This window comes from Ursus americanus, chromosome 16 (genome assembly GCF_024610735.1).
Source record: "Ursus americanus isolate L20-20 chromosome 16, mUrsAme1.1.p, whole genome shotgun sequence".
In the NCBI taxonomy this organism is placed as follows: Eukaryota; Metazoa; Chordata; class Mammalia; order Carnivora; family Ursidae; genus Ursus; species Ursus americanus.
The window spans coordinates 29,374,852-29,398,825 of record NC_142142.1 but is presented as its reverse complement, the minus strand read 5'-3'; the positions used below and the strand labels follow the sequence as shown (position 1 = coordinate 29,398,825).

General features: G+C 41.7%; 1 protein-coding gene across 2 annotated transcripts in view; it reads right to left on the bottom strand.

Annotated features, from left to right (window-relative positions):
* Window positions 1-23,974, bottom strand: part of MAML2 (mastermind like transcriptional coactivator 2) — a 331,700-nt gene that overhangs the window by 26,419 nt on the left and 281,307 nt on the right. The window lies entirely within an intron of this gene.

Below are 23,974 nucleotides of genomic sequence, written 5' to 3'. Positions count from 1 at the left end.
TGTCACAATACTGGATATGGTAGAGACTTAAAATCCACCAACTATCTTCTTTGCCTCCAATGACCAAATAATTGGCTTGAAAATGTTAGTTAACTAAACAAATTAACTGAATCAAGCAGTTGTTTTTGGTAAGACACAGCTTCATTATCTCTTCTAAGGACCTGATTTACCTGATAGATTTTTAGTTGAAGTTCACCACATTTATTTAATCCTTGCCAGGTCTTGCTTTCTTTTTTTTTTTCCTTTTAATTTAAGAGAGAGAGAGTAAGAGAATACAAGCAGGGGGAAGAGCAAAGGGAGAGGGAGAAGAAGCAGGCTCCCCGCCAAGCAGGGAGCCTGACACTGGGTTTGATCCCAGGACTCTGGGATCATGACCTGAGCTGAAGGCAGATGCTGAACCGACTGAGCCACCCAGGCACCCTAGTATTCCATTTTAGAAATGTGATTAAATTAATCAGTATTTTGAGGGTTAATTAAGCTGAAGCATTTTGAGCTCTTTAGAAACAAAATAACATTGGTCGATGTCATGTTAATGCACAACTGCCCGGCTATAGAGACCATATAAAGGAAGGGCAATTCAGTTCCTTTAAAAGAAATAAACAGCCCACTCAATGCTGAAGATTGCCATCCTCATGTACAGCAGTTCTTCTATACCCTAGTGCTACAACTTCCCCTTTACTTCTCAATTAAATCTGAATATTTTTTCTCACACGTATTTTTTTTATTCTATCTGAATTTTTTTTTTTTTGCAGTTGGGTTCATGGTTTTCTCCTAGGTAATACACCACTCATTCATATACCCTGCTATATAGCTTTTCATACCAAGAAGATATTAATCTTTGGGTCTTATCTGGCATTTGGTTATAAAAGTAAGTGAGATGATCACTGTTTTTAGGAGGAAAAGCAATACATTTGGATAATATAGTTTATTTTAGTAATTTGACCATATTGATCACTTTCAAAGATCGAAGAGAGTCTATTGGTATGTGGTGAATAACTTTTAGTCAAGTTAACATCAGTGGAATTAACTTGGGTACCTACTACTACACTGGTCTTTAGAGGGTAGAAGAAAACAGGGACATTGATGTATGATCCCTTCACTTCTGAGGGAAGCCATGAAAAGTGTGGTAATTTAACCGTAAGCATCTATTATAGTAAAGGAAGGCTGCAGTGTTTCTATTTAAATGCAAATAATAATTCACATCGTTGTATAGAGAGTTATTTATTTCGATGTGTTCTTCCTGCCAGGATTTTAGGCTAGCCACTAGAAATATTGTCCAAGGACGTCTGTTCAAGGCTCTCCCGCACAACATGGTCGAGTATTCCTTAATGTTTCTATCTATGGTCAAGGATAAAAAAAACAATCATATCTACGGTCAAGGATAAAAAAACAGTCAGGCCTACCAGAATTTATAAAGCGTGGCTTATTAAAGGATATTCCTCAGAAGGCTGCAGTTCCATGAACTGAATCGGGAACAATTTGCAGCACTGGGGACGATCTACTTACTGCACACTGTTAATATGTCTTAAATGACCAAGCCAGTTATAATTACCAGTATCATTGCAAACCTCCTTATTTCTGTCTTAATTTAGGATATTTCCTCATTCTAACCCCAGCAGATAAATCCTGCCGTCAGAGAACATTTCCATTCCGTATCTTTAATCACATGTGGATACGTATATAAACGCATAGGTGAGAGTATGAAATTGGGGTTTATAGGTTATATACTGTGACTGTTTTGCCAAGCAAACTGGATTTCTGTTTAGAGATGTAAATAAAAACTGGTTTTCCTGTTTGGAAGGATTTAGAGCAAATCTACTGAGAGACACAGCGGCAGACTGAAAGGGCTTTCCCAGGCCTCTGTCTACCTTTGTATGCAGGGGACACTCTGGAGGGGCAGCTCCCTGGGTTACGCGAGATCATTTCTGGTATCTGCAGAACATTCAGTTATCCGCAGATTATACCATGGATGAGTTAGGAGGAAAAAGAGCAAAAGGAAGGAAGAATAAGGGCCTGTGATATTTTGAGCCAAATAGTTATTATATAAGATGTAAATCAGGAGAAAAGTCGCTTCATGCAGACATCAAAAAACCATAGCAGGTTTTACTTGTTAGAGAGAAATCTTTTAGTTATTCCGTATCTTTTAGTCCTTCCACAGAAGGATATATTTTAGAAGTAATTTCATGATAATGATGCAGTGAGGTTTATAAGAATTTTAGAGTTTTTTAAGGTCACATCAACCCAGAAGAATCATTTTTTATGTTTAAAAATAGTATTTTTCCTCCATTGATCTTTTTATAGCAGTAAAATAAAGATTCAAAAAATGGTTATGCAAAAGTCCATAAGCCAGCTAGTCAATGACAGAATAAGTGGGATTTTTTTTCTTAGCCTTTAGAAAAATGCCAACACACACTTCAGCCTCACATGATTTGGTGGTTAAGGATTTGGTTTGCAAAGCACGATTCAATGTTTTATTTATAGAAGGCAAAAGAAATGGTAACACGACTTTAAATTTTGATTTCCAAATATCTGTGTTTGTCAAAAAGAAAAGGGGTCCGTGTGTATGTGCGTGTGTGTGGCTGGAGAAGGGTCTTTCTACCATCACTACCATAAAATCTACCTCTATTTCTTTTATTGTTAAACTTTGTCAAAACTGTTTTGCTAAAATCTCATACACCAGAAGTCAGCCGAGCCAAACTCTTGGATATCTGTCCTCTATTCTGGGGCTGGAGTAAGTTCGGGAAACAGACTGTCCAGAGCCTCTTCTTCAAGCACCACTAGCAGGCACTGTTAGAGCATTTTCATTCAAGTGTGTTCGACTTGGGCAAACCGGGAACAGCGGCTTACATCAACTGAGGATCAGTGAACACCATCTCATAGCAACAGACACCAAAACAGTCCCTCATTACAAGCCTTGTCCGACAATCAAGTCTTTAACGAGAACAAAGGTTGACAGTGATTAATCATTAAGCAGTTCCTTGTTCCTTGATGCACGTGTTCTCGGCAGCCTCCTGCAGAGGCAGTCTGGCATATTTCCTGTCCCCGTGCTCCACTGTGCCATGTCTGAAGGGACACCCAGGCAGCCTTCTCACTATTTTAATTTCAAATGCTACAAACATCTACAGAGTTTCTATGTGCACATGTCTTGACTTTTATTCTGAGCCTGGCAGACTCTGAATGGATATAGGGAGTGAGAACATAATAAGCCGTTAACTCCACATCTGCTTACTAGATTATGTTCAAAGACCGTATAAGAAATTGATTAAACACTGTTTTCTAGAATAAACCTTTGAAATCTGTTTGTTTCCTTAAGCAACACAAGACGTTGATATAATTTAGTTGTGCCATGTACATAAGACACCTTTACTACTGTTTCTACATAAAAATAGCTTCTATGCTGACAAAGCGCCATGCTTTAAAATGCAATAAAAAATATTTTCAGAAATCCTCTTTCAAATAATTCTGTTTCACGAAGCAACCGATTTGTAATGTTAACTGACATCGCCATCGTTTCATTCCATGCTCTCTTTTGTTGTGTGTTTTTAATTCGTTGACTAGGTACTATTTATCTATCTTAGCTGGCTATGCAATGGTATATGAATTCATCTTAATAGGCTGACTTGGAGGTTCTGTTTTTTTTTCTCTTTTAACATGTAAATAACACTACAAATAACACTATGTTACCTATGAACTAGGAGGTCAGGTGAAGAGGAAAGAGTAGCCATGAAACACAGGTTTCTAGGAGGTGAGGGGCAAGGCTTAATGAAAATAACATCAACAAACTTACCAAGGGAAGTCAGTTATGTTAAGAACAGATATATTGTTTCTCAACAACAAATATCACTTCTAACAACAACAACAACAAAAGCCAAAATGGTATAATCCTAAGGATTCTTTATGCCTATCAATTTCTCTTTCCACATCAGTTAGAAGTAAGTAATGGCAGGTCTCCAGTTACTCAAGTAGATTTTAACTAGTATGTCTACAATATAAAAACTAAAGCATGAAATCCAATCACAGATACGAAATATGCAATTCTCCCAGTGTACGCAGCATTTTAGTGTACAGTTGTAATGTTCTTAAACTGAATTAGATCACTAAGGAAGGGAAAATGACAATGACATTCCACAAACAAAAAGACCACCTTATTATTGGTAGCTAAGCTCTTCACCCAAATGTATGTGACAGGGATGACATAATGGTCGTTGACTCATGTTTAGATCAAAGCAGCCTGTTAGAAAGCCCCATTCAGAAAATGAACACCCTTTAACTGAAGCTTCCTGGGATCAACATTTAAAACTAACAACAGTGAACTCTGAACTGTGAAGGAAAGCAATGACGGACTACAGGAGGAAAGCCAAGATGGAGTTGAGATAGTTTTACACGACATTCTTATAAACCAACCAATTGATTGCTTTAACTCAATTCAACTTGTAGTAATCTACTCTAACTGATTCTGTATTTCTCTAGAGTTGGGGTAAATTGTCTTCACCTCACAAAAATCACTTTTAAAACACAATATTTGGCTTCAACTGGTCTGCTCATCCTCAATCTTACTCCAATTAGAAGCTAAGCCTGTAACCTTTGGGGGCTTATGTCAAGATATTAGGGCAAATGCCTAAATCAATTATAAATTAAGGGACTCTAAAACTGTGTGTGGCTGGCATGGAACATTAGAGCAATTTCTAAATCATGGGGTATGCAAATTTCAAAGAAATTTCCATATATGTTTATTTGAGTCATTATCCATAAATAACAATAATAGGTATCATGTATTGGGAACTCACTATGCATCAGTCACTGTATTGGACACTTTATGTCCTATCACTTTTCATAACTGCAACAAACTTTTATGAGAGCCCTCTTAGTATTCCCATTTTTTAAAATATTTTATTTATTTATTTGAGAGAGAGAGAGAGATTGGGAGAGAGGGAAAGCCTGAGTGAGAGCACGAGCTGGGAGTAGGGGGGGAGGGCAGAAGGAGTGGGAGAAGTAGACTCCCCACTGAGCAGGGACCCTGATGTGGGGCTCAACCCCAGGACCCCGAGATCATGACCTGAGCCCAAGGTAGATGTTTAACTGACTGAGCCACCCAGGCACCCCATTATTCCCATTTTACAGATGAGACAACTGATATTTAGAGATGTTAAATAATTCATTGAGATAGTATGCAATGGAGCCAAAATTCTAATTCAGGCAGCCTGACTTCAGAGCCCTGCTGTAATATTAGTATAATAAATAAAACAAAACTAACTCAGAGTCCTTGTTATAAAGCAGGGGTAAGCATATACTATTGGCACATAATATGGGAACAGGAAGCGATGTAGTCCAGTGCAACGAGTATACAATTTGGAGATAAAGGGCCTGTATTTGATGGTGGCGTAGTATGACATTAAGTTGCTTCATTTTTCTGAACTCCAGTGTCCTCATCTGCAAAAATAGTATGATGCTTAATTCCCAGTTTCGTATATTAGATCTTATGTGTAAAAAAGCATTTTGTAAACACAGTACTCCAGTTGGCTAAAATAAAAGCATGAAGTGGCAGACATATTTTCTACCGAACCAATCCAATAAATGTGGAAGAGAAAAGAATAATAACATGAAAGTGTTAAGAAGGCAAAAAAGAAAAAAAAAAGCAAAGCCAATTTCATGGAGGCATATTAGCTAAGACCCTTGCATGTCAAAATGCGTAGAAGATACCCTGATACTACAGAGAAGACATAAACCAAAGTGAACTGAAAAAGAAGTTAATTTCCTGCAGGCATTATGGCATAGCTGTTAAGAATGTAGATTTTGTACTTAGAACTCAGTTTAAAACCTGGACAAGTTACTCAAGTCTTAAGATCTCTGTTTTTCTCATTAGTGAAATGGAAATCGTGAATGTAGGGATTATAGGAGATAATGCATATGAAGTGCTTCATATTAACAAGGCTCAGTTAATACTGGCATCTATTATAATTATTATTTAACTTCTCCTGTCATTACAGTTTAAAAGGAAGAACATAATTTCAGGAGAGGTCTACACAGAGACGACATTTGTGGCTTCCAGAGCCTTAACAAAGGAGGTGAAGGTGGGCAGTCCCTAGGGAGCACGTACACAGCATTTAGGGCTGCCTTTAAGTACATCATCAGGTTGATTCTAAAGTCCTTTTGCTCAACAGTTAACTTTACTTAAATCGATTGGCCCCAGTGGTCAGTTCTTTTTTTTTTTTTTTAAGATTTTTATTTATTTATTTCAGAAAGAAAGAGAGCACAAACTGGGGGGAAAGGCAGAGGAAGAGGAAGAAGCAGACTCCCCAATGAGCAGGGAGCCCGATGTGGGGCTCAATCCCAGGACCCTGAGATCAGGACCTGGGTGGAAGACAGACACTTGACCGACTGAGCGACCTAGGCACCCCTCAAAGGTCAGCTCTTGTCGGTACTTCAGATTGCATCTCTCTGTCTGTATAGACAGACTTAGTGTCATTCCATGAAATGCTGTACTTCAACTTATTACCTGAATCTGGAGCTTTTGTCTGAGGAGGTGTGAGAACAGACACTGCCTACTAGAATGGCAGTATAGTTCCTGTTGGGAGGGGGCAGAGAGCAAGAGAGTGAAGGAGAAGGGAGAAGAACGCTAGATGATGGGCACTAGAGATCAGAGCCATTGGGACCACCCTGTTCTTCCCAGGGGCAGGAAGCTGCCTGGTGATCAGATGATCACATTTCCACCTGCACCAGATTCAGGACCCTTGATAGACATGATGCTTCTCTGCCAAGCCTTTTACACCTGGCTCCTGCTGATGTGTTGAACCTCTCCCTCCCCAGGCTTGAAGGGAGCACCATCCTATCCGACAGAGATACTCAGATTCTAGGAGGAACACTAATTGTGGGGATGTAGTAACTATAATAATATTTTATGAGAGACAGTGGAAAAAAGTAGAAGCCTCCTTGTGTCCATGCAGATACAGATGTCCAGAATGCCCTTCACGGTGCATTTGCATGGAATTATGGGCTTTAGGAACAGAAAAAAAGGGTAGATCCACTATACACTGTTAGTATGCTGAGAATGTTTTCAAATTAGAACACAGAGCTGGAAGAACAGAGCCAAACATTCTAGGGAAAAGAGTTCTTTAAATATTTAAATATTTACAGTTCTTTAAATATTTAAAAAATTAAAAAAAAAAGTGGGGGGGGGGTGAGGTGGGATGGGAAACAACCAGTCAAAATATTTCCAGTTGTCCTTTCTTGTGATACATGGAAACTATATAAAATTTACAATTTCTGAAAACAATACTAAGCTGTGGTAATTTTTTACAAAGATTTTATTTATTTGAATGAGAGAGAGAGCAAGTGGTGGGAGGGGGAGAGGGAAGGGCAGAGGGAGAGGGAGAAACAGACTCCCCACTGAGTAGAGAGCCTGAGGCAGCTGGATTCCAAGAACCAGGATCATGACCTGAGTGGAAGGCAGACGCTTCACCAACTGAGCCACCAGGCACCCCAAGCTGTAGTAATTTTGAAAATAATTTAGTAAGATGAAACATATAAGAAGTAACCAGTAATGACAATAATGATAGTAATAATAATAATCAACATGTACTGAGGGCTTGCTAAGATTGAGGCATATTACCAAGCCATCGAAAGCCATTACCCTGCTTAATCTTCACAAGTCTTTTGAGGTATATTTTACTATTCTGCTCCCCTCCCCAATTCATAGATGAGGAAAATGAGGCTTTTAGAGAAGTCAACTAAACTGCACAATATCCCTCTGTTAGTAAATGGTAAATTGACATCCAGTTAATGGACAGGTGTGCCTTGGTTTATATAACTACTGATCTGAAAAATTAATAAAATCTTAAAAACGGAACCATACTTTTAGATTAGGAGAATATGAGAATGGATTTTTCTTCTTTCTTTCCTTCCTCCCTTCCTCCTTCCTTTGTTCCTTTTTTCCTTTCAAAAAATATTCTGAGTTCCTACTGTGCCATATATTGGGGTTGTAGCAGTAAATGAAACAGAGCCCTGGTCCTCATGAAGCAGACATTTCAGTGTAGAAAGACAAATAATAAACAGATGAATAAAGAATATATCACATAATGATGAGTGTTACGAAGCAAGAGAAAAGCAGGACTGGGGCATAGGTTATGCTGAAGGTATGGGTCAGAGGCGGTCAGGTGATCAGAAAAGACCTCTGGGATAAGATGACATTTGACATCTGGAGTGAAGGGAGAGCTGGAGGAATTCCTGAAGTCTTGAAGTGGGAGCATGTTTGGCATGTTTGAAGCATGGCCAGCAGACTGATGTGGCTGCTGCCGAGAAGGGAAGAGTGGTGGTGGTTGTGGCAGGGTGGGTGATTCTGGAGAGCCTTGTATGCAATTGTCAGAATTTTAACTTTTACTTTGAGCGATATGGAAAGACAGTGGGAGATTTTAAGCAGAGAAGTGACATGATCTGATTTATGTTTTAAAGATCATTTTATCAGTTATGTTTGTATGGGAAAGGAAGACCAGTAAGGCAGTGGGAATAACTCAGGGGAGAGAGAGGTTTGGACCAGAGTGGTGGCCACGGGGAGTGGCTGCGTGTCAGACAGACTGAGAGAGCCAATGAAGTTCATCAGTGGACTGAATGTGGACAGAGAAAGAAAGGCATCAAGGGTAACTAGGAGATTTTTGTTCTGAGCAAAGGGAAGTAGGTACAGCATGATCATTTTCTGAAATGGGGAAGACCGTGAAACATAGTTTTGCTTTGTTTTTGGTTTTGAGGAGGAGAGAGAGTGGGTTGGAAGGAAAGAATTTAACTTGGCCTATGTCAAGGTTGAGATGCTTCACACAACCAAGTGTAACTGTCAGGTAGGCAACTTGATATATGAATCTGGTGTTCAGGAGAGAGATCCACGCTGAAAATATACACCTGCAGGTTGTCAGCCTAGAGAAGATATTTCAAGCCATGAATTTGCATGTTATCACCCAGGGAGTGGGTATAGATGAAGAACAGAGGTCCAAAGACTGACCTCAGGGCACCCCATTGTTTGGAACCAGTAGACGAGGGGGAAACCAGCAGAAGAGACTTGGGCCCATGAGAGAGTAGTGCTCTGAAAGCCAATGAGGGAAGGGTGTCAAGAAGAGAGGGATCCAGAGCTTCAGTGTTGCTGATAAGTCATGGAAGATGACAGCTGAGGACTGACGACGGGAATGGACAGCCGGACAGCACTGCTGGCTTTGACAAGTGCTGTTACATTGGAAATCTAGAGACAAAAACCTGATTGGAATGGGCTTGAAATAGAATGAGAAGAGAAGTGGAGGTCAGGGTTTGAGTACTGCTGAGAAGGGGGGCAAGAAGATGGAGAGGTAGCAGAATGGAATGTGGAGGGGTTTTGTTTGTTTTGGGTTATATGCCTATAAAAATGATTCAAAGGAAAAATGGCAAGTGATTTAGTAATGTAAACTCTTACTCTTATTTCATCTGCTTCATAATATATGTGGTGTAGTATATTGTTTGCTTATATAGCAAATAATATCACTAATAAGTATTACTGGTGAAGTTATAATAATGCTGATGACAGTCTTTAGTTATCCTGATCACAGCAATCATTTTGAATATAATATCTATAGGATTTGGTCTCTACTACCTTTGAACAGAAAGCTATTAGCTTCTTCACCTTGAGGTCTTCTGGGTGGAAATGAGCTACTGGATGTGCTCCAAAAATCACAGACAAGTTTTTGAATAAACTACAGTTAGAGCCACATTATGGAAAAATGTTATGGAAAAAATTAGCCATTCACTCAGTCAGATATAACAGAACTTCGCCTAGCAAATTTTATTTGGGCTATGGTAACTCAACTTTCTGAGTCCTATAAAAACACACTTGAATTGCCCATTACAGCTCCTTCAGCAGAGAAAGGCTAACAGCCACAACAGTAATAATAATGTGGATGTAAAACTGGACTCCTAGCAGTCAGTAGTGGATTGGCAAGCTACTGGAAACAACTCAGCTGGGGAACAGGTCAAATTTAGAAGGCCTGAATGTTGGAAGGCTATGACTGGACATGGTCGTCCATTTTAGGTGAAATTGTCGTTCAAATTACAAAAAAAAAAAAAAAAAAAAAAATCCAGCTGCTAGTTTATAAATTTCCCACCACGTTCATCACTCAAAAGTGCAGACTTTGGTTGTCCCTCTGAGTCTCCCAGTTCTGGAGTTTATGCTATTTGGTAGTTAAGTGCCATTTAATGAGGCTACAGAGAGCTTTTAGGCAATGGACTCAGTCCCTGCATGGCCGATGCTGGAGGTACAAGTCAGCGAAGGGGAGTGCGTGCAGATGGAACAACTTTGCATATGCACAGACTGAGTTAGCAGGGAGAAAAGGAAAGGGCCTGAATCCTCATTCCACGTCTAAACTCCAACAAAGGCCAGCATAATTCCCTAGACCATCTTAGGCAAAAGAGTATAAAGGGGGGGCTAAAATGTGCCTTCAAAACTCCTTTTTCTGGTGTTTCTCCCCATCTTTCATTAGATTCTCATTTTTCTTAAACAACTCTCAGCACAGGGCTCTGTCCCCCCTGCTGGCTTCTGAAGTCTAATCCATACTTGCCTCCCCCATTAGGACTGCATGCCTCAGATTAATAAAGATCTCCTTTTTGGTATAAAAAATAATCTATCTCATTGTCAATTTCTCTTGTTCTCAGTCGGGTCAGTATTTTTCCAACTTTAATATGCATATGAATCACTTTGTGATCTTTTTAAAAGGCTGAGTCTTGTTCAGTAGGTCTTGCTGGTGGTGGGGGGCGGGTGAGCACTGTAGTACTGAGTTTTTGCATTTTCACAGGCTCCACATGTGATTCTGACGCTGCTGGTCCATAGACCATACTTCTGGGTATGCCAGGTGACTGCTGCTGTGTGCATACTAAGGCTGACTGGGAACTAAGGTGGTAGGGGTTTATTGTATGCCAGCTTCCAGAAAACGTTTGGAGTTCCACAGGCATATTTTATGCCTTGGCCAGAAAAGTGAATGAAATGGGAGTTTTAGGTGTCAGTGGTAGAGTTTAACGGAGTACATTTTTGTCTGAATGAGAGAGAGAGGCTGTTTGTCCTTTTCAAATTGAATTACCTTCAAGTCACCAGCAGTCTAGAGCTAGACTTCAGTGTATAAAACCAGAAACAATCCTCTATGAAGTGTGGTCTTTGTAGGGTAGGAACAACTATGCTAAATGGATAAAGGACAGACTCCAGAGCCGAGGATTATTGGCTTACTCCTTTTTTGTGTGTGTGTGATACATGCACACATGCACATGTGTGTGTATTTTAAGAAGAGTTGGGACTTGAAGGAAGTATTGTATGTGCTCACTGTATACACGGCCATCAGAATAGCGTCACATAGAGCAATGATTGAAAAATGCCCGTTAATTGAATGAAAAAATCTAAGTTTTCCAGATTTCTAGAACTGAGTTTCCCAACTAAGGTTGAAGGTAATAACCCATCATGAGTCTGATACATCAGAGCCTCACTGAGGGCGGCTCACCGGATGTGCCTCTCTGACTACTGGCCTGTGGCAGGATCATACTTCCCACTTCCTTGGGAGGACCTGTGATTAGCCAGTGAGTTGTGAGCTGTAACATGTGTCACTCTCTCGCTAAGAATTTATTTGCTAATGCAAGACCTCTGAAGACTGTCTCTTTTCTCTCTGGTTCAGCAACTGGCAATGCTGAGTGGTGGCTGCTCCATCCCTCTCAGTCCCTAAATGGCTACCACGAACAGATCTGCTGCCCCCATTGTGGACATATTGTGTAAGAAAGAAAACTTTGTGTTTTAGCCATTGGGATTTCGATTATATTTGTTACTGCAGCATAACCTCGCTTATTCTGATTAATACAGGCTATGGGGGTCATGCCCCAAACTGAAGAATGCCCCATCCTGCCTGTTCCCAGGTTCAGCATCTCTCTTCCCTCAGGAGCCAGATTTCAAGTGTAGCCCTGAACCAAGTCTTTGGTTCTGAAAACAAGGCTTTTGCCTTTGTTCCTGAGACCAAGTTCAAACCTTGAAGCTGGTTCTGGTTGGAGGACCCCTGTCACAGCTCTGTGACTAAGTTCCAGTGTCTACAGCCCAGACTCTCTAGGGTGAGAGGCACTGTCTCGCTCTTGCCTTCCCAGGCATCGCGATTATGCTTCTGAGCCCTGATCAATGGCCCCAGCTCACCCTGTCTGCTCATCTGGATCTCTGTCACTGCCCCTGTTTCTCCGTCCATGTGATCCACCCACAGGGCAGGGCACCCTGAAGACACGGTGTTGAATTCCATGTTGCTGATCAAGTATGCGTGCTCCCACTGCTTATCTGTTGCTGTATTCTTTCTGCCACGATGATCTCATTGCTAGTCCCTGTCCTGAATCAGTCCCCAAGCCCCAATGCCTGACCTGCTATAATCAGGGAATTTTGTCCCAGTTTCCTGCCTTTCTCGCTCTTCCTGGAATCACTGTCGTTAAATGGGCCATGTGTATTTGTGTTCAGAGACATAACAGATGGGATCTTGGGGATTACGGTAGCAAACAGAGAGCAGAGGGCTTTTAGAAGGATTAGTCTTTCGCCTGGTGGGGAGGGTAGAGAAGGACGCTGGGGAGCTGATTTGAAAAGGGTCACTTGGCCCTATAAGCATATGTGACAGTCGTTGGACTTAGTCCACTCTCAGAGTCCTGTTTGTCTGTTCCTCTAAATATCCACAAAAGAAAGAGCACTAGATTTAGAGCCAAAAAGCATGGGTTTAAGTGCCAGCTGTGCCATTTCTTAGCTGTGAGGCCTCAGATAGATCAGTTAGCCTCTCTGAGCCTATTTGTTCAGGTGTACAAGAAAGCTGATAAAATGTCCCTAGTGGGGCCCATTATGAGGCTGAGTGGGGTTTGTAAGGATCATCTGACAGAATGTTTGAAGAAGAACATAGTAGAGCTGTATTAATGTCAGGCGGTGTTACGGTGACGAGGATAGAACAGACAGGCAGATGGACGAGACCAGCAGGCATCTCCTGGACCTGAAAAGTGAGTGTGGGGGGCTGTGCGGAGCTGAAGGAAGGTTCTGTGAGGAAGAGACTTGAGGAGCATAAAGTCCAGGAAACCAGTCAGAAGAGCATAAAGCATCTCTGCTGAGGCTGTGCCAGAATGTTCCTGGTAGGACATTCAGCTAATTATGCTACTGACTGCGAGCCCCGACCTTCCTCCATCGGAAGTTCAACCACATTGCTTCTCTCCCCCCCTCCCCAATTTGCAGTTGAGATGGGCAGATGTGCAGGGGGACAGGCTACAGATGGCACTGTTGCCATATGATGGAGTCACTGTTTGCATATTTTGTTGCTAGGTAGCTTTGGGGCCTCTGGAGGCCCTCCTTTCTCTTAGTTAATTCCCAGCGCACCCACTTGCTGAGCCCGCCTTGCCTCCTTGCCTTTCAGCTCAGTTCCCACACATGTGGAAGCTACGGCGGCTGCCCAGTAGCCAGGCATCAGCAGCTGGCAAGGCTCCCCAGACTGGAGCCTGGACCACCCAGCGAGTTAGCAGACTGATGTGGAATGTGGGATCATGTTCTAGAGCACAGCGGGACACACTGTTACATGGGACGTCCCATCTGTGGGAGTGGGATCTACGGGGCTCTCAGAGAAGTGCCGACAGACTCCGGACTTTCTCACAAGAGGCCCTGGTGAGGCGTGCCCATTCATTTCAAGGCCTTTCCACCTGGCAGGTTCTTCCTACACAAGCTGTTCCCAGCCCAAACCTTTTCTGGCTTAGAGCAAACATTACACCCAAGGCAGACAATAATAGAGTGCAGGGGGAAAGCAGGAAAGATGGGGGGAGAGAGGCAGTTTTGCTAAATAAGGCTGGAGTCACCTTGAAAATGGATTAGTCTGGCACGCACTCTCAGGTGTGTAGGCTTGGAGAAAGTTAAGATACAGGATAGTCATAAAAATGGAAAATCCAGATATCAAAGACACAAAAAAGCTGAAGCAAAGACTAGGAAAAAGCTAGTTAAAGGAGATTTCAGAGAACCAAAACAGTGAAGGGAAAGGTTTATTTTTTAACACACAGTTAAGAGTCTTAGGTGGAAATGTTTAGATTGACAATGGAAGAGTTGTAACAGTAAAGCAGGTCATTTCTGTAAAGTGCCTGGGCCTTGGAGTTAGATGGGTTTACTGCCCCAACTCCCCTACCCTGAACTGTGTGGTCTTGTCAAAGTTGCTTAACCTCTCTGAGCCTCAGTTTCTCTCTATATGAACTAGAAATCTTAATTAAGGCCAAACCACAAGGACATTATAGGCTTTTGTTTTTTTAAGAGTGTGTGCAGGTGGAAAGGGTGGCAGAGGGAGAGGGAGAGAGAGAACCTTAAGCCTCGATATGGGGGGCGGGGATCAATCTCACTCAGGACCCTGAGATCATGACATGAGCCAAAATCAAGAGTTGGATCCTTAATGGACTGAGCTGCCCAGGCGCCCCCAGATATCATAAGGCTTAAAACAGATCATGTTTCTTTGTAATCCCTGAAGTTCAAACAAATGTTAACTATTATCACAGAATTCTTCTGTTTTCCTACAGTGCAGTTTTTACACATTCTGAGTATGCAGATGTGCATCCACATTGCTAAAAGCCATGTCTTTGGCTGAATAGTCTGTAGTAGGTAGAGATAAAAGGAATAATTAAAAGACCTCCTCTGGCTTCCTGTCAATTTATCTGGCTTCTTATTGGCTTCCTAAGTACCATTTTGGCCATCCTCACCCATTCAACTTCCAGAACTTCCCTGGATAGTCCTTTGAATTGTTCCAGAATTTTCATGTCTATATGACTTTGGGGATGTGATTCTGGAAGCCTAGAATGCTCTTCCCCTATTCTCCACCTGCTCACCTCTTACTCAGCCCTCAAAGCCCAGCTCTGATGCCACCTCAGGAAGCCTTTGTGTAGGTCCAGTTGGTCACATCCTGTCTGTGTCCCCCTAGCACTCTGTGGAAGACTCTGTTATAGCTTCTGGTAATAACAGACATAAAAACAAAGAACAAACTCCAGCTCACATATATGAGGGGCTTGCAATGTTCCAGACACCACGAGCAGTACTGTGCAGGGATAACCTCATAGACTCTTCAACAAAACTTCTTCTAAGGTAATGCTGTTGTTTTCTGTTGCTATCCTTATTTTATAGATGAGGGAACTGAGGCTCACAGAGGTTGAGTAACTACCCCAGTTCAACTACAAGGAAGTCACTCACTGGTTTCAAAGGCAGCGCTCACTCAGAGACCTGTACTCTTCACCACCATCTAGTTCTGGAGTGACTTGTTCACTTCTCAGTCTCCTCCTCTCCCCTTAGATCAAGCGAATTGAAAGAAGAGAAACCACACGTTAGTCAGCAGTGTCCATGCAGGCCCTCAATAAATGTTTGCTGGATGAAAACGTAAGTGGCTTTCACTTTGAGGAAAAGCATAAGGTAACCTCATGAAACAACCCTACAATGTCACTACCCTCTGTAAACTGAAGTCATATATGCCCCCCAAGAGAGACTACAGTTACATCTGCCATGGGTTCTTGGCCATCATTCATCTGTGTTTTGCCCTCTTAGAAATACCACTCAGAGCATCAGCTTCTAATGGGGAGAGATGACCCAGGCGTGATAGACACACCTGATCCTCCCCGCCTTCAGGACTGATCCATGCAGTCAACAGCACTCAGACAAGGCAGGAGGCTAGAGGTCTTCCCTTAGTCTTTACGTAACCTCATCTACAGAGTTTAATTGTGATTGAAGTATTCCTTTTGGCACCTGTGTGCTCAGCACACACACTAAAATTAAACAGGATATATAAAAATATCTTTCTATTATATCTAGGAGAAGGGAAAAGACAGGAGGGATGATACAGGGGTATAATCGGCGCAACACGAGGTAGGACTGAGATGGTCCAGGGTGGCCACGGGGCAAAAGAAGGTTTCGTGTACAATACGTTTGTTGAGTATGCTGGTAAATAAATGAATTAGTAGAACTTCTCATCAGGTCTCCATCACATCACTAATATCTCTCACGGTCCCTGGCACAAGGTAGGTACTTAATACGTGTTGCATGGATGGGTAAGTGGCAAGTGAATGGACAATGTTGTAGACGTTTTCTCTTCTGCCTGTAGGAAGGACAGGAAGCTGGATGTCTGGATTCAGAGCCTCTGCGGGGTAAGGTGAGATGGCAAGCTGGACTCGTCAGGCAGCCGTGTAACAGAGGCTATTTCCATCAGTACCTGTTTGAGGGACACCTGTGCCTCTAGAGTTTCTAGCTAAGGGGTCAATGTCCAGGATTGAGATCATGGGATGTTGATCACTGAATTGGATACAGTGGAAAGAGAATCCTGAACCAACCACCCTGTGAACAAACCTCACGCTTCCTCCTCCATTTATTCAGCAAATTTCTACTGTGTGCAGTTAAAGCTAGGCCCTGTGTCAAACACTTCATGTATATTATTCTCCAACACTCAAAACAATTCTAAGGTATATACCATCAGTATCCCCATTTACAGATGAGGAAGCTGAGTCCCAGAGCAGTTAAGTAATTTCTCAAGGCTACAGGGCATGTGGCCAAGAGTGGACTCTCTGACTCCAAGGCCCCCCACTCCTTTCTCCCTCATTCTTGTCTCAGACCTTAAGGAAGTAAAAGTTGAGCAGGGGGATAGCTGGAAGACAAATGCCGTGTGGGAAGTGCTCTGTCAGCGGTAAGAACTGGGTATAGTGGGACCCAGAAGAAATTCACCTCAGAAAGATAAGGAAGAAGGGTCAAGGAAGCAATCCTTCTGGGGGAGATGATATGCCCAGTCTTGGAAGAGGGCTGGGAGTTCATCAGGTGGAAGAGGCAGAAATACAAAGGTAAGGGGAGCCTAGTGCATTCTTGCTCATTGTTCGTTATTTGTGTGTGAATAGACTCCTCCATAAACAAGGTACCAATCAGTCTAGCTATCTGCAGCCCTATTTCTTATTTGTCCAAATGTAGGGGAAACTATCCACAGATTGAGGACACGTGTTGAGATAAGTATTAGATAACTTGCTTTGGATCTTGAAAGTTTTAAAAATAGTAAAATGTACTGCTCTTTTTTTAAAAGATTTCATTTATTTATTTGCAAGAGAGAGAGCACACAAGCAGGGGGAGCAGCAGGCTCCCCACTGATCAAGGAGCCTGACATAGGGCTCCAACTCAGGACCCTGGGATCATGACCTGAGCCAAAGACAGATAGATGCTTAACCAACTGAGCCACCCGGGCGTCCCATAATTTTTACTACTCTATCTGCTCCTTCAAACATCTATGTTCCTACTTGCCTCAGTAGCTTTGAGCTTGTCAGTGTCTCTGCCCCAAAGACTCTTGTTTGCTCTTTCTTTAAAAAAATTAATTGTTTTGTTTCAGTATGATTATTATTATTTTAAATTCCAGTAGCGTTACCACACAGTGCTATATTAGTTTCAGGTGTATGCTACAGTGCTCCAACAGTCGCACACGGTACTCAGTGCTCATCAGCATGAGTGTTCTCTCAATCCTTTCTTTCTTTCTCTTTAAGCATTTTACTAGTTGTCCTCTTTTCTGCACTTGGCTAATTCCTATTCATCTTTTGAGGGTCAGCTTAGCACCACTCCTTCCGGGAGGCCCTCCTGACCCCAAGGTTAGGTTGATCCCCGGGATAGTGTCTCCTAAATGTGTCTGATTATGACACTCATCATGCTTTTAGCCCCATTGACTTGTCTGTCATCTCCTACCAACTTTAAACACCAGAAGAGCTTACAACTGTCTTGTTTCCTCCTTTACCCTCAGTGGTCAACAAAGTGGCACATAATCGGCTCTCCATAAATACTGGTAGAATGAAGAAATGCAGGAGCACGTGTTTAACGTTCTTTCTTACAGGAAAGAAAATAAAAAATCAGCAAAGTTTGATATCTAGCGAATAGAGTTAGAAAAAAGGAAGGAAGAAGAGAAAAAAAAAGAATTACATGTTCTTAAAAAAGTTGGAGTAAAATGTGACACGTGTATAGAATTTATAGAATTGTTGCATCCTTTACTGTACCCCCTGGTACTTCTTTAAACACATAATAATATGCTAGATCTTATCAGCAGTAGCCCTCAATTTTCATATATTCCCAACACATGGACCATTTTCCTGAAAAAAAAAAGTTATAAAAATGTTATTCATCACATTCAGGCCAGTGTTGCTCTTTGCTAGATTTATGGCATCTGAATAACATAGAAAGGAAATCCTCAAAGTCAGGGCTATACTCTTTCCAGGCCCCACTTATTATATTTTAAACATTTTGAACTGAATTTTACATTTTTAAGTGATCGATTTTTCATTTCAGTCCAAAGGTCCCTGCCTGTTTCTGAAATTTGCAACATCTGCTAGGGAAGTGAAGAGAGAAACAATTTTTTAAAGATCAAGTAATGAAAAAAAAAATTCCTTCTTAAAGGGCTGTGGATTTTCAATTTGTTCCACATGAGACTATCTCAGGAAATTACCTTTTAACTGGTGCTCATCTTGTTTGTGCAGTCATATTCCCCTGATAGGGGTGGACTGGGATCTGAGGGAGTCTTACAACGTAAAAATTCTACTAGTCTGTCTTCCAAGGACAATATCCAGGTTTCCAGTTGTTTGTCATCTCAGAGGGATTCTTCACCTATGCGGGAGATCATTTTTTCCCCAGTTTCTATAATGAGTCATAATTAAGGCAAAACTATTATTTCCTGTGAACAAAGCTAGATAATGTAGTTTTCCAATTACTGAACACAGGTCAAGGATAGTCCTAGGGAAAACTCCCCAGAATGGGCTGGGCGAATATGTGCCACCCCAATTTGTCCTCCCACCTTCTCCTCTGACATTGTTCTCTCTGTGGGCTGGAAATTCCCACCATTAGTCACTCGCTGGCGTGCAGCTCTCACTTCTATGTTCAGTGACACCTCAGAAGTTTGGTAAATAAATGGTTTCAGGGGCTGAAAGAGGGCTTAAAGGTCACTTCCAGAGACTCCATCCCATGGCAAGAATTTTTACTCATTTTGTATGTTGGCAGACCACAAAATATTACGTTTGGAAAAGCTGTTCTGCTGCTAATTTTTTTTACAGATTCACTCTAGAATTCATATGGCAGGATACAAGCTCAAAAATAATGACTCTACTTCTGAAGAAAAAGAAAGATAAGATAGGGGGAATTACTCTACCAGGTATGTGATGACTTGTAAGCCATTGTCATTTGAACAATGTGAAATGGCTCTAGAAGAAGTCAAAAGATCAAAGTAATAGAAGAGAGTGTCCAGAAATAGACTCACAAATTGAAGGAAAGTTGTCACATGACAGAAAGGACATTACAAGTCCATGGGAAAAAAATAGAATATTTAACAAATGTTTCTGTGACAACTGTCCATCCAAATGGGAAACACAATTACATCCCTACATCATGGCATACCCACCCACAGAATTACAGCTGAGTTTCCATCTGGCAAAATAGCCCAGAACTCAAGCTCTATAGATGAAGGAGATCATTCGGGTCTTCCCAAGAGCTCCATGGTAGAACAGCTCCAGAGGAAGCCGAGGATGGTTGACCTGACAGAGAACTAACTGCCAGGGCTCCACTTCAACTCAGCCTAGCAGGCAGGAACACTTCCTAGGGCAATTTCACCGCTTTGAGTGTGCTAACGTAAGGCTGGGAAGCCAAGGATACAGGAAGACCCCCAAAGGCAATGTTGACAATGATGCTACAGACCTCAGTTTGACTGACACTGACTCCTATCTTTGATAGAAGGGTGAATCAAGAAAAGTGTATGCATCCTCTCCTTCCCTCTTCTGAGCCCCTAGAACACTCCTACTCTTGAGAGAGGAAATACAGTTTGCTTAGGAGTGATCTAGATCTGGGTCTGAATTCTGGATCAGACCCGTACTGTTTATATGACCAGGGGACAATGGTTGCACCTACATTTCCTGATGTTACTGTGAGGATTAAGAAAGGTAATATATACAAAGAGCGTGGCACTGTGCCTGGTACGAATGAGTGCTCAAGAAACTGGTGTGATTATCATAGGCCTTTTCTCCTCCACTACACTTTGCAATGTTTCTTCTCTCTTCCTCCAAATTTAATCTATATTTTAATGAATGTCTACTGCTTACCAGGCCTTTTAAAAGATACTTTTACATATGTCATCTCACTGAATCCTCATAAGAACCTATCAAATAGGCATTATGATTCCCATTTAATAGTTGTGTGTGTGTGTTCTTTCTCCAATAATACTATATACTAGTGTTTTTCAAACCACTCGAAACGGAAATGGATTCATGAAATTTAAACAGTTACTCTGTTGGATAAAAATTCCATGGCTATGTAAGTTGGAAGACTGTCAGTTAAGCAAACCAAACTGATTTCTTCACGGCAACACATCTCAGAGTCGGTGATAGGCTCAGGAAGGAGGATTCGTTCATGTATTTGATAAACTAAATGGTTGATTTTTTTAAAGAGTTTTCCCTCAGAATACAGCTTGGGGAAATGCAGAATAAAGATTGGATAAAAGGATCCGGTTTTGTACTTTTTGTACACTCCCGTGGTGTACTGCATACTTTGGGTACAGGCAAAGTGTTTAATAAATTCCAATTGCTTGATTTTTTTAAAAAAGATTTTACTTATTTATTTGAGAGAGAGAGTGAGAGAGAGAGCATGAAGAGTGGGGAGAGACATAGAGAGAGGGAGAAGCAGACTCACAACTGAGCAGGGAGCCCCTTCGCAGGGCTCAGTCCCAGTACCCTGGGATCATGACCTGAGCTGAAGGCAGACACTTCACTGACTGAGCCACCCAGGTGCCTCCCAATTGCTTGATTTAGGTGTGAAATTACCTAGCTCTTTGCATACGAATGGGCCAAGATGGGGAGATGCGATCTCTCCTTTTCTCTGAAAGTGAGTCCATAGTTTATTTCTTCAGATTAAGAATGACTGGGATGAAGTCTCCTGGCTAGGCTGTGGACCAGCTAGAACAGCTGAGCATTGAAGGCAGGACAGAAACTGACGCAGCCACTTTAGAAAATAGGTTGGCAGATGCTTATAAGGTTAAACGCAACAATCCCACGCCTAGGTACTTACCCAACTGACAGAAAAATCTATGTTTCCCCAAAAACCAAACTGGAAACAACCCAAATGTCTCTCATCTGGTGAACGGATAAATAAACTGCAATGCATTCACACCATGTAATACCCCTCAGCATTGAGAAGGAATCAACTTAACACAAACAGCTAAGTATGTGAATCTCAAAGGTGTCACAAATGGAAGAAGTGAGATACAAGAAGCTACAAACGGCTGGATTTCATTTATACAACATTTTACATGACAAGACCATAGGAATAGAAAACGGACCAGTGGTTGCCAGGACTGAAGGGGTGGGGGGAGGAGCTGGCTACGAAGGAACACGGGGGAATTTCTCAGGGTGATGACAACGTTCTATTCATAGATTGTGGCTGTAGTTAAATGGCTATGCTTTTATCAGAACTTAGGAAACCATGCCTTAAAAAGGTGAATCTTGTAGTGTGTAGATTATAGCTTAATTTATAAAATGGGAAAAAGCCACCTCCAAAATTCTACTAGTTTGTTTTACTTCTAAAGTCAAAAATTAATATATGTTGTTTCAAAACTTTAAAAAAAAATGGTGAGGAGTATGCCGGTGTAATCTCCCAAGATGGCTGGCGCTCATAATTCATTCAAATTCCTTTTCCTGGCACTTCTCACCTTCACTTTGTATCCAAGCTGGCTTCCAAACCATTATCTGCCCTGAGGACATCGACTATCACTTCTACAACACCTGCCACGGACCACCTTTTACTGGAGCTCTTTCTCTGTGTCTTGCCTTTCCTAAACTGTAAGTTTGGGGCAGTAAAGAACAATGCCCTACTTGTTTCCACCACAATATCCATTCCAATGCCTAGCAGGAGTGCTATAAAAATGTTTAATAAATAAATTGATCTATGCTTACGTAGTAGTGGCAAGTCTATGAGTCCTTCAAAGACAGGGAGCCCTCTGAAGACAAGGATTGCGCATACATAGCCTCGAACTGGTCGTCATTGTAAATGCTCCAGAAATGTTTTTTGAATCAATATTGAATGTAAGGGCTCCAGGGGATTATGATTGTGATTTATAAGATGGTGCATGAGTAGGGAAATGGACCAGGGCAGAGCTGTGGCCTGGTGAGAGAGCTCGCTGCAGAGCAGGAGAATAGACCTGGGCTACTTCTTGGAAAACCTGGTGGCAGAGGGGAAATGTGCAGCTCTCCAGGTTGCACGTGGCTAGGTTCCATCTCTTATCATGAGCTTTTTTCAGAGAATTCTTGGACAGGAGCATACTCGATTTGGATCCCGTTGGAATGACTAACTGGGGATGGGCTGCAATACGGCAGGTTTCCAATTGTGTTTCTCAGGCTTGAAACTCTTCCCAGAAGCAAAGATGATGAAGGCTTCATTTGTTAAGCATGAAAATAAAAACAGTTTATAAAGGGTTTTAAGGCAAATCTTTTCTTCCCTTTTATTCTTATCTCCCCTATGGTTGGCCACTCCCTGAATTTTAAGCTCCTTTGGGAAAGAAGAGAGAGCTCCTTGTAACTCCTTTTCTTAAACTAGACTAAGGGGAAGCATTGAATCTATTGTATTTGATGGATTTTATAAGATTTTAATTGTTATAATTACAGCTAAATAGTTCAACATCCCAAACATCTTAGTCCTTTAGGTGGCCTAAGGGGAATCGGTTTTATAAGGATATATAATAACATAATGAACACTTGCAAAGCCAGGGTTTTATACTCTTTGTATCTGATGACTAACACACGGGATCCAGGAAACACACCATCAGACCTCCGTCTCCCTGTGCTTTGCCTGCTTCTAAAACAGCACAGCTAGCCAGCTAGGGCAGTCGGTCAAATACTTTGATGTTGTGTATGTGTGTGTATGTTTGTGTGCCATTTCTGGTTTAAAACTCTGATAAAAACATTTGTTCTATATTAAACCACTGAATTAAAAGTGATTCCATCAGCTTACTATAAACCTCCTTCTCATTTAAAGCAAAAAGGCTTTGTAGAAGTCGAAAAGCAATAACAAAAGTCCTGAAACTTTTCAAGTTCTGCCCGGAATTCCTTAAGCCAAAATTATTTTTGATACTTTATTGAGTACCCATAATAGTTTAAAATGATGAGAAATTTTAAAGACACAGTCTAAGGGAAAAAGAGGTGCTACTCCTTAGCACTGGCCTCCGACCATCCATCATGAATCTGAGGTCAGATGTTTGCCTAGTTGGCATGTCAGGGGACCAAAGTCATTGGTTAGATCACATCGGGCCAGGCAGGCCAGTGACTGGGGGGCCAGTCCTGGATCCCAATCACTCTAACCACAAGGCTTTTAATATATACCTTTGTAATATATATTATATTATATATCTTTGGTCACAGGAGACCATACAGGGGTATCTGGGAGGTTCAAAGATTAAATGGATTCTCTTTTTTGCAGGACCAGAGCCATCATCACAGGCAAAGGGGCTGGATTGAAGGACAGAGTCATATTATCACTGGGTGATATGGGAAGCTAAGTAGAAAAAGTGGAATTGGAATTAACTGCCAAAGAAGGAAGAGTCTGCATAGCCACCACAGAGAAAAAAGACTTCCTCTTTTAGATTGTGTGTTAGCCTGTAAGGAGGCAATCCAGGCAAGAGTGAGACAGGTCAAGCAAAGGGAGGTTTACCATCACCTGTGGGCACGATGAGAAAAACAAACAACCGGACTGGAAGAAATCGAGTAGGAGCCAAGTATAAGTAATTCAGAATGCAACATTTGAAGCAGAATATCTAAAAAAACAGTAGCGTGTGTTTTACGCATGCCCATTATTTCCTTGCGACAGTCGGGACAGTCTGCTCTGCCTAGGTCAGTCAGATTCCTGGGGCGGTTTTTGAGAGTGTGGATTCCACGGAAGACAGGGAGGCTGGGTCTTTTGGTCGTCGACTCCTAGGCCTACGAAGTC